At 48.4% G+C, this 11097-nt stretch overlaps 1 long non-coding RNA gene across 3 annotated transcripts; it reads right to left on the bottom strand.

Moving 5' to 3' along the window:
- Positions 1-524: 524 nt before the first annotated feature.
- Positions 525-11046, bottom strand: Gm31852. 3 transcript variants are annotated; one of them, XR_375264.4, is made up of 3 exons: positions 10307-10666; positions 9872-10004; positions 525-4441 (listed from the first exon to the last, which is right to left on the bottom strand). It is a non-coding gene; the product is annotated as a predicted gene, 31852 (long non-coding RNA). The 3 variants fall into 3 exon arrangements; XR_375265.4 differs by having other exon boundaries at positions 9886-10004; XR_866998.2 differs by lacking the exon at positions 525-4441 and adding an exon at positions 10947-11046 and having other exon boundaries at positions 8188-10004; positions 10307-10544.
- Positions 11047-11097: the final 51 nt, after the last annotated feature.

Below are 11097 nucleotides of genomic sequence, written 5' to 3'. Positions count from 1 at the left end.
AGTGAAGTGGTCTAGATTTATTTATTTTATGTTTTGCCCACATGTGTGTGTGTGTGTACCATGTGTGTGCCTCGTCCCCACAGAGGTCACGAGAGCACTGGAACCCTGGATCTGAAGTTACGGATGCTGAAACACTGTGGGTACTGGGGAAAAACCGGGTCCTCTTAAGTGCTCTTAACCAGGGTGCCATCTCTCTCCAGTACTGAATTTTTGTTTAAGGCGGTGGTATATCATATACTCCAAGTGACCTCACACTTCTTATAGAAACCAAGGCTGACCTTGAATTCCTGGTCCCCGTACCCTCCCAAGTGCCAGGATCACAGGTGTGTGCCACCATTCACATGACCTTTCACCTAGATTGTGCTAGAGCAGTGCTGGCTGGCCTGTCCCAGAACTCCTTTAAGAGGTCATTGGCATCTGATGTATGTCATGGCTCTGGCCTAGACCCAGACCACCAGACTGACTGACTGTGGTGGGAGCTGATCAAAAAAAAAAAAAAAAAAAAACAATAAATAAAGAGAACGTACTACAACTTCTTTATTATATTTTTTTGTTTGTTTTAATACTTTGTTCTTTCAAGAGGCAAGGGTCTCCGTATATAGTTCTGGTTATCCTGGCACTTGCTCTGTAGACCAGGCTGGTCTTGAACTCCCGAGATTCACCTTTGATCCCAGTGTTGGAATCAAAGCTTGCGCCACCATGCCCAGCTCACAGTGCAGTTTCACAAGGTACAAAGGCCCTGGGGCAGGTGCAGACTTGCAGTTAGATGCTGGGGTGATCAGCAAGACCAGCCAGCACAGAAGTGAGGAGAGCAGCTGTCGCGAAGCCCCGGGCCACCTGATGGACAAGCATTTCCAAGGCACCAGGATTTAGTAGTGAACACACATTCTGGTGTGTATCTGGTCAGGCTGTCTGTGGCTCCAGGCCTGTTGATTCAAGCCTGTAATCCCAGCATTTGGAAGGTGAAGATAGGAAGATTATAGAGGGTCAAGTTCATCTTTGGCTACATAGCAAGTTTGAAGCCAACCTGGACTATATAAGAACCTGTCTTTATTAAGAGATAAACAAACTGGGCGGTGGTGACGCACGCCTTTAATCCCAGCACTTGGGAGCTATAGGCAGGCAGGTTTCTGAGTTCAAGGCCAGCCTCGTCTACAGAGAAACCCTGTCTTGGGGAAAAAAAAAGAAAGAGAGAGGGAGGGAGGGGAGAGAGAGAAATCAACAACAGCTCTTAGGCTGATTTCTGCAGTATTAATAATGGAGGGAGAAGGGGGCTTGAGGACACAAAATGACAATAATCTGAAAAACATTCATTGTCCTTGATGTTAGTCAACATTGGCCACTACAACCACGACCACTGAAGGAGGAAGTGTTAGCATTTGGCAGTCCCTTAGGGATAGGAGATGAGGCCAGGCGTGGTGGCGAGCCTACGACTCTAACTATTCTGGAGACCAAGGTAGAGAGTTTTGAGAGTTCTAGACAGAAGGAGTTCAAGGGCAGCCTGGTTGGTACTTTAATAAGCCCCTCAACAGCAAAAAGAGACCTGGAAATAAGGGCGGTTGTGGAGTGCGTGTCTAGGAGGTGGGCGGAGGGAGCCAGGGTTGTGCTGCCATCTGGTGACAGGGTCAGGTCAGTGATGCAAAGGGCAAACCTGGCTTTGGAGTGGACTTCGGTCAGGCACCTTCTGTGCCAAACTCTTGAGGGGAGCTAGGTATGTGCCTCTTCCCACCTGTAACTCCCACCCCCTCAGATGAAACCCAAACCTCCCAGGCCCCCCTCACAACGGTGCAAACCATGAGCTGTAGGTAGGAAGACCAGCAGGGTCCCATCCAGTCTACCGCGTTCTCCAAATGACAGCAGGCAAGGAGCAGGTTACAGTTCACGGTGCAGTGTTCAGTGTCCTTGTAAAATGCACTGTCATCTGTTTCAGCCATTCATTTCCTCCCAGCTTCAAGGGGCTGGGTGTGTATAGCAAAGACCAGACAGCCTGCAACGCCTAAGGCCTGAACAGGCTTGGAGGCCTGATGCAGCCAGAGATTTCAGTTTCCCAAGCCCCCGGTCGGGTTCTCTCTCAAGGCACACATGATATGCTTGCTCTGTGTGTGTGTGTGTTGTTGTTGTTGTTGTTGTTGTTTTTAAATAGGGTCCCACTCTGTAGCCCTGGCTGACCTCAAACTTAGAGACATCTACTTGACTCTGCAGGATGCTGGGATTAAAGGTATATACCGCCATACCTGTCCTTCAGCAGCAAACGTTGCTCCTCTGCAAGGGTGGCCCCTCAAAGGCCATCGCTTTGATAAACTGTGATGTCTGCTGTATGAACACAGGAGTCTGCCTGCCTGTCCCCTCCTTTCCCTCCCTCTCTAAGAAGACATCACCAATGAACAGCGGGGTGGATCTCTGCCTTCCCTTTTCTCACAGAACATCTTTTAGAGAATATTATATTTGACGGTCAGAAGATTTCTTAGTTCTTTTTAGCGATGTGTATGTAGTATTCCAATTTTAAAATGGACCCATCTTGGGGGCTGGGGAGATGGTTAAAAACACTGGCTGCTCTTTTAGAAGCCCTGGCTTTGATTCTCAGCACACACAGGGCAGCTCACAATCCTCCGTAACTCCAGTCCCAGGGACCCTCTCCTACCTTCTGTCAGCACTGATCCTGCACCCTCTTCTGGCCTGCATGGGTACTGCATGCACATGGTGTGTAGACATACATGTACACTAACACTCACACCTATAAAGTAAAATATGGGTGGAGGCAGTGGGGAATGAACCAGTCTTGTTTTTGAAAGACTTTGTAGTCCTGACTGGCCTTGAATTTGCAGCAGTCCTCATTTATCTGCTTCTCAAGTACGGGGATTATAGAATGTGCTGCCACCCTGGCAGTCCACCTGTACAGTTATATGTATATGTAGGGAAGGTTGTGTGTGTGTGTGTGTGTTTGCGCACGTGCACAGATGCACACACAAGTGCATGTGTGTGTGCCAGAGGTCAATGTCCGGTGTCTGGTGTCTTCCTTTCTGCCTACCTTATTTTTTGAGACCAGATCTCTTACAGAACATGGCCGACTGTTCAGGACCCAAGGATGCTTCTTTCAGGGTCTCCCCAATGCTGGAATTACAGGCAGGCTGGCTTTGTGTATGGGAGCTGGGGATCACCCTCACTCCGGTCCTGGTGTCTACACAGCAAGCACTCTCTGAACCCAGCCACTTTCCCATAACTACCTTCGTTCTTCAGACCCACCTACTGGTCATGGGATGAGATCATTTTCAGGCCCAGGGACTAGAAACTATAGAGGACCTTGGCTTTGCTCCTGAATGCCATGGGCATCAGGGTCAGTTTCTAGGAAAGGTCAAGGGTGTTGTGCTTTCCATTTTAATCGATTCCTCCCAGGCTGTCTCCTGTCTCTGAAGCCCTCTCCGCACACCCTGCCAGTTCAGGGTGCTATTGATCAGGAGTCAGTTCTCTGCCCATCTGATAGCTGCTTGCTTCCCCGACTGTATTTCTCTGATTCTGAGATGTCCTGGGCCCTAAGAGATGCCCTGATTTCCCTGATGCTCCAGTGTAAGACATGCATTTTAAACCTCAGAAGTAGATGCCTCTCATCAGTCCTTGTGAGTTTATAAAGTGTTCACGTTCCGCAGTGCTTGATCCTTTTGAAGGACAGGGGAGGTGTTGAGAAAGTCTTATTTTGTAGCTACACAGCTCAAGGTGGACTGGAACTCAGTGTGTATAGGCAAGGTTGGCCTCAGATTCACTGTGATCCTCCTGCCTCAGCCTCCTTCTGAGTGTTGGGGTCACAGATGTGAAACAGTACACCCATGTGTAATGGTCAATTTCATCATATCCTGGAAGCACACGGGACAGTAGAAAAGTGCGCTCTGGTGTGTCTGTGAGGCCTGTTTCCAGAGGTGACTAGCTCTGAGGGTGCTACCCTGAGTACAGCACCACCATGGCTGCAGCCTGGGTGGAATAAAGGTGGGGAGGGAGAAAGCCTGCAGCAAGACCAGGAAGCTGGTCGAGTTTAGGGTTTGCCGTGCATTCTGCCATGAATTCAAGACCAGCCTGATACCACATAGCAAGATGAAAGGAAGAGACACAGAAGAATGTGTGTGGGAAGGCCAGCCTGGGCTACATAGCAAGGAGAGAGCCTGGAGAGGGGGAGATAGAGGAAGAGAGGAGAGAGAGAAGGGGGCTTGACGTTCCAGCTCTGCTGCTTCCAGGCTTGTGACTCAGGTCTCAGTCACGTCACAACGACTTGAGGGAGTTGGTCGACTCCTTTCCACCATGGGCTCAGGTGTAGAATTCAGGTGTAGACATCAGCTTGTCGGGCTTACGTGGCAAGCGCTTTTTCCTGTTGAGCCATCTTGTCAGCCCCGGTGTAGACCAGGCTGGCCTCACTCATGTAATCCTTCTGCCTCTGTATCTTCAGCATACCCTACTGGAAAACACAACCACAGCCAACCAGCCTCTTTTCACTCATCTTTCTCAGTGGGCTGCAAGGTGAGTCTCCCCACCACGCTGCACCTCAGACCCCTGCCTACCCGCGGGTGCCCTTCCTGCCGGCCTGCCTGCCTATCTGCCTTTCCTTCTTTCCTTTTTAAAATTCTGTTTTCTGTGTATGACTGCTCTGCCTGCATGTGTGTCTGTGTACCGAGTGCTATCTGGTGCCTACGGAGCCCTTAAGAGGGCATCCATTCCCTGGAACTGGAGTTATAGATAATTGTGAGTCACCACGTGGGTGCTGGGAAGTGGACTTGGGTCATCTGAAAGAGCAGCCAGTGCTCTCACCCGCTGGCCCTTTCTTACTTCTTTCTCTCTCTCTCATTCTTTCTTTCTCCTCCTGCCCCTCTGTAATAGTGAAAATTGAACCCTTGGCCTAATACGGACGAGGCAAAGGTTCTACAACTGCAGCTCTGGACTCCTTGGTGGCAATTCCTTGACCTCCAACCACAAAACTAACACATACAAAATCCAGACACTGTCCAAGGTGCTGTGCACCAGGAAACCACAGACAGGGCCTTGGGATGAGGCTTCGCAGCAGACAGCCCTTAGGGGGAAGTCTGAAGCCATTAAGGAATTATTAGCCGGGCGTGGTGGTGCACTCCTTTAATCCCAGCACTCGGGAGGCAGAGGCAGGCGGATTTCTGAGTTCGAGGACAGCCAGGGCTATACAGAGAAACCCTGTCTCAAAAAACCAAAAAAAAAAAAAAAAAAAGCCCACGCTCTCCTTTCTGGAGTTTGTATTTAGAAGCTGGAACACAAGGTTGTGGCCTTGGACCTCAGCTTTGCCATCACTTTTAAACTGACTTTAAATGACACATGCCTTTCCTGTCCAGAGAGACTCTAGACTCCCATGCTTTCCTACCTCGGTAGGACCGAACTTATTTTATTTTTCGTCTTTCAGACAGGGTCTTCTTATGGGAAATATTAAAACGAACCAGCTCGTTCCTGTGCTTGTGCCGGCAACTCTCTGCCCCGCGCCCTGGCCGGCCACGCACTGGTAGGCAATGGCCGACTTGTTTTTATCTCGTGGAGACTCTGACTCAGAACTCCACAATCTCTCTACCCAGCTCAGTAGGTTCCCACTGGCGGGTTGTTACCACACCAGCCCCATGCTTCAATACCCCCCACAGCCTTTGTGGTGCACATGAAGTGAACCTACGCTTTGACGCCATACTTTTCTCTCTGAAACCCAGACGAGTTTCTGGGAGAAGAAAAATACCATACAAACTTGGTTCAGAAACAATGGTAACTCAATCGCTGGGTAAAACAACTAGAATCCTAATCTTGTAAGCCGTATTAAATCTTGTTCTCAAGCTATCCCCATCCAATAGGGCGTCTCTCTCTGTCTCTGTCTCTGTCTCTGTCTCTCTGTCTCTGTCTCTCTCTCTCTGTCTGTCTCTCTCTCTCTCTCTCTCTCTCTCTCTCTCTCTCTCTCTCGTCTCCTTCTCTCTTCCTCTCTCCAACTTGGAAGTCCCTCCCAGTGATTTTTCATTTATTCCCCTTTATTCATTAGGGGATCACAAAAAGTCAACTGAGTAGTGACTCACTCCTTGTCTGCAGCTTCTCCCAAGAGAGAGCAGAATGGGGCTGGTGAGATGGCTCAGTGGGTAAGAGCACCCGACTGCTCTTCCAAAGGTCCAGAGTTCAAATCCCAGCAACCACATGGTGGCTCACAACCATCTGTAACAAGATCTGACTCCCTCTTCTGGAGTGTCTGAAGACAGCTACAGTGTACTTACATTAAATAAATAAATAAATAAATAAATAAATAAATAAATAAATAAGAGAGAGCAGAATGAATTAGCATCAAAATACAAACAGCACCAGGCCCATCCACAACAGGGTCTCACTAGGTAGCCTTGGCTCCTTATCAGGCTAAATATGTATAGCAGACTGGAGCTTGCTCTGTAGACCAGGCTGGCCTTGAACTCATACAGATCTGCCTGCCTTGGCCTCCTGAGCATTAATATTAAAGGCATGTGACATATACCCTACCTGTTTCTCTTTTTATTACAAAAATATGCATTGCCAGACTTGGGGGCACACCTTTAATCCCAGCACTTGGGAGGCAGAAGCAGGTGAATTTCTGTGAATTTGAGGCCAGCCTGGTCTACAAAGCAAGTTCTAGGACAGCCAAAGCTACACAGAAAAACCATGTCTGGAAAAACAAAAACTGAATACTGTGGTGCACACCTTTAATTCCAGCACTCAGAAGGAAGGCAGAGGCAGGAGGATATCTGTGAGTTTGAGGTCAGTCTAATCTACAAAGTGACTTCCAGGACAGCCAAGACTGTTACACAGAGAAACCTGTTAGTGAGTTTCTTTAAGAACCCAGTTATGTGAATATGTTTTTATTTTAATCCCAGGTGTGGGATAAGAGGCTACTTCACAATGGGTGATTATGATTTGCCTCGTGCTCCAGCAGGGGCATGGTTTTGCCAGGTTCATATACTTTCTGAGAGTGTGATGTTTGGAATTCTGGGAACTTTTGAGAGTCTGCTACAAGGGGCCAGGTGTATTCAGAGGAGGTTGCTTCTGGTTCCTGCTGCTGCTGTTTGTCAGGTAGTCATTAGCGATAGCCTGATGACTAAGATTGGTCTTATCCCAAGGAACTCAGACACCCCTAATCAGCAGGAAGTAGTTTAAAGAGGTCTACACCCTTCTCCCCTCTAACCTTCTTTCTCTCTTACCTAGTGTTAAGTTGGGGAGGGTGGGGAGGCTAGTGAGATGACTCAGCGGGTAAGAGCACTGAATGCTCTTCCAAAGGTCCTGATTTCATATCCCAGCATCCTCATGGTGGCTCACAACTACCTGTAATGAGATCTGACGCCCTCTTCTGGCACCTCTGAAGACAACTACAGTGTACCTGTTTATAATAATAAGTAAATCTTTTAAAAAAAAGAGAAACCCTGAGCAAAACCAAAACGAATTTATATTTTTTATTTATGTCCGTGTGAGTGTTGAGTGTCCACCATGTGTGTGCTTTGTGCACAGAGGCCAGATGAAGAAATAGAATTTCCTAGAGCTCGAGTCACAGGTTTGAGTGTCCTGACATGTATGAGTGGATGCTCAGAACAGATATCAAGTCCTCTGGGAGAGCAAGAAGCACTCTTAAACACTGAGCCATCTCTCCAGCCCCTTGTTTTAAACACAATCTTTTATTTATTGTTATTATTGTAGGAGACATGCTAAGCCATCTTGGTGGCCCTCCTCTATTTTTATTTTTTAGATTTTTTTAAGATGAGTTTTTGCAGTCGGGTGTGGTGGCGCACGCCTTTAATCCCAGCACTTGGGCTTGGGAGGCAGAGGCAGGTGGATTTCTGAGTTCGAGGCCAGCCCCCTGGTCTACAAAGTGAGTTCCAGGACAGCCAGGACTACACAGAGAAACCCTGTCTTGAAAAACCAAAAAAAAAAAAAAAAAAAAAAAAAAAAAAAAAGATGAGTTTTTGCCTGTGTATATATATGTGAGTGCCTCCTGATGCTCATGGAGGCCAGAAGGCAGCACTGGGTACCCTGGAACTGGAGCTAAGAATTGTTAACTGCCATGAAGATACTGGAAATTGAATCCAGGTCCTCTGCCCGACACGTGCTCTCAACAGCTGAGCCATCTCCTCTTCTTCTTCTTCTTTTTTTTTTTTTTTTTGGTTTGGTTTGGTTGACTTTCTTTCATTTACCACATAAAAACCAATAACCTTTTTAATCTAATTTCACTCCTCGATGTGTGATCCTGGAAAGAACTAACTGCTCCCAATTTCAGTTTCCTTATCTGACAAATGTAGGCTGTAAGGTGCTACTTTGCTGGAGCCTCGAAGCTTCTTTGCTAGGGTCACTGAGGATTAAATAACTAAGACTTAGCATTTAGTGCCGAACACTCTTCTAAATTCGGTAGTTAACCACTTTAATCTTTCCACCAATCCGATAAACTGGATTCTCTCATGCCTATCAGCTGATCTCAAGCGCAATGCGCGTGGGTGAGCAGCAAGAGGAATCCCTCTCTGGGGACTCGATGTGACGCATGGAAAGGGGCGGAGTCTCCTTGAGGGAAATGTGAACTCCAAGTACTACAACTCCCAGCAGGCCACCGCTGGACTACAATAACCAGCATGCCCCGGGGCGCTCTTTCCCTCCCCCCCCCTTCCTCTTACGTTGTTCTCGTGGGAATTTGCAAGATCACTTTTGCTTGCAAGATGCATCTGCTGGCAGAAATTTTATGAGCATAGAGGATAAAGAGTTGTGTTTTGGCCGTCACTTCACCTATTGGCCCAGATCCTGTTTTCTCACCTTCCTTTCCTGTCTTTTCTGAGACAGAATCCTTCCTTCGCCCTGGCCTGGAATTTCCTATCAAAGATTTTTTTTTTTTTACTGCTATGTTTATGAAGGTTTGCTGTACGCATGGATACATGCGTGCCTGATGTCTAAGAGGTCAGAACAGCAGTTGTATCGGTGCTGGGAATTGAACCTGGGTGCTTAGCAAGAGCAATAAATGCTTGAAACTGTCGAGACATCTCTCGAGCCCCCAGCCTCCTTTTCCTCATCTTTAAAATGGAACCATTCTTAGCAGTGCCTGGCATTTATACGTGGCTTAGCAAATGCCAGATTTCCTGCCGCACCCGCATCCTCTCATCGTCCAGGGTATTTATCAAAGCATAGAGTGAGACTAGCCCCTTTTCAGAATGTTGAACCAGATACTAGGTGCTTCAAACCTCTGGGGGTGTACTTTGTTGTTAGAGTCAGCGTCTTGACCATGTATTCTAGGCAGGCCCCAACTCTCCAGCCTCCAGCCTCAGCCTCCCTACTGCTGCAATTACAGGGGTGCTATCTTTACAAACCTCTCAGCAGAAGCCACCCAAAAAGATTCACAATGAAGACCCAAATCTAGAGACTCTCACTTCTGAAGTGAGTCAGCCTCCAGAGACAAATGCTTGCTCTAGGTCCCAGTGCTTTAGAGTGGCTCGAAACCCGGAGCGAATGTTGTCTGTGCGTCCAAAGGACGCTTTGTGTCATGTGACATGTGAAGCAAAGGCAAGCTATATGGCAAGCAGCTGGAACTCCTGGCATCTCAAGAGCCTCCAGAGACGATTACAATAGGAGAGCCCAAAGGCTCTGAGGACAGGGAGACCATGTGAGGTTCCAGCAGCCTCGAGAAGAGGCAGAGACACGCTAGAGAGGCCCTGCATGTGTCATAAGGTCAAGGCTAGAGTGAGGCTGTCGTAGTATTGTGGACTCAAACCTGCAGACACTTCGGCAAGCAGGTACAATATTGGGAAACAGGGAAAGCCTTCATAAATACAAGGCCACAGACACGTCACGGCCCCCAGCATAGCCCCAGCCCCGGGAGCAGAGCCTCAGTGTATTGTGCACTCACCCTTCCCAGTTTACCTAGAGACCTGGTTCCCTCTGTTCTGTGGGACAGACTCCTAGGCTGGTGTGCATCTTCTGCAGGACGGTAGTTCTGAGCTTACCACGTACTTCCTCAAGAGGAAATGCAGTGGAGCTACCTAGAATACACCAAACAGATGACAAATGGAATGTTCCAGGAATGTCTCCAGCTTCCTTGCCCCTCTGCTGTCCCTCTTAGCAGTATAATCTGCAGCCTATCTGGCTACTTCATCCTCGATTTCCAAGTCCCCTTAAGGGTTTCACATCAAAGGTGGCTTTGTGATGGGTTTACTCTATATGCAGACAAGTGTCTTCAGACCTTTGCAGGAGGCCTTTTCTGATTCTTCCTGGTGCCCTTTATAGGTTTGTCCCCTATCTTATCATAGGTAAAATGTATATTTATCTATTTATATTGGCTTACTTGTTCTCTGTCCAACTAGAATGTAGCAATTGAGAAGAGAATCTCATTTCGTGGAGACATTGCCATGTCCGGCACCAAGCACAGTTCTCCCACATAATTCCATCTCTAAGAAGAACTCTAAAACACAAGCCTGCAACCCCAGCATGAGGCAGAAGCCGAAGAATCAGACAGCCAAGGTCATCCTCTGTATAGTGGGCTCTTGGACAGCTGAGTTGAGAGCATGTCTCGAACAAAACCCCTAAACAAACAAACAAACAAACAAACAAGCAGAATGCATGTCTCAAGGTTGGTGGTTCTCAAGCCCCTAGCTGCACCTTGTCCCTACATGCTTCAGGCCCCAGAACAGCAACAGTGCCGGAAACAAGATTGTACTGGCCCACAATTTGACGCATTCAGGCCTTTCGGTGTTATTTTTCTCCATATACCCCATAACAAAGATCATCTGGCTTGGGGTCAAATTCTGACTCAGCTACTTAGCAGTTGAGTTGAACTTCATCTCTCGCGGTTTCATTTTCGCTACGTGGTGAGGACACAGGGGGACGGAAACAGCCTGGGAACAGGCGCGGGGCTCCACAGCCCTTCCCCCCCATTCTATTCTCCCGGAAGCGCACGGTCACCCCGGGGCCCTCGAGCCGAGCACCTGCACGCCTCCCCCGCGCTCGGGCTGGGCGGGGCTTGCAGGTTGCCCCGCCCTCATGCTCGCTCACTGAAGACTCGGGCAAAGCCCTTCCCGCCCGGCTCCTGCGACCCCGAGCGGGCGTCAGCGGCACCGTTTGCGGCTGCGCCTACAC

Source organism: Mus musculus, chromosome 2 (assembly GCF_000001635.26).
Source record: "Mus musculus strain C57BL/6J chromosome 2, GRCm38.p6 C57BL/6J".
In the NCBI taxonomy this organism is placed as follows: Eukaryota; Metazoa; Chordata; class Mammalia; order Rodentia; family Muridae; genus Mus; species Mus musculus.
The sequence above is the reverse complement of the archived record's forward strand: the minus strand, read 5'-3'. Positions and strand labels throughout refer to the sequence as shown.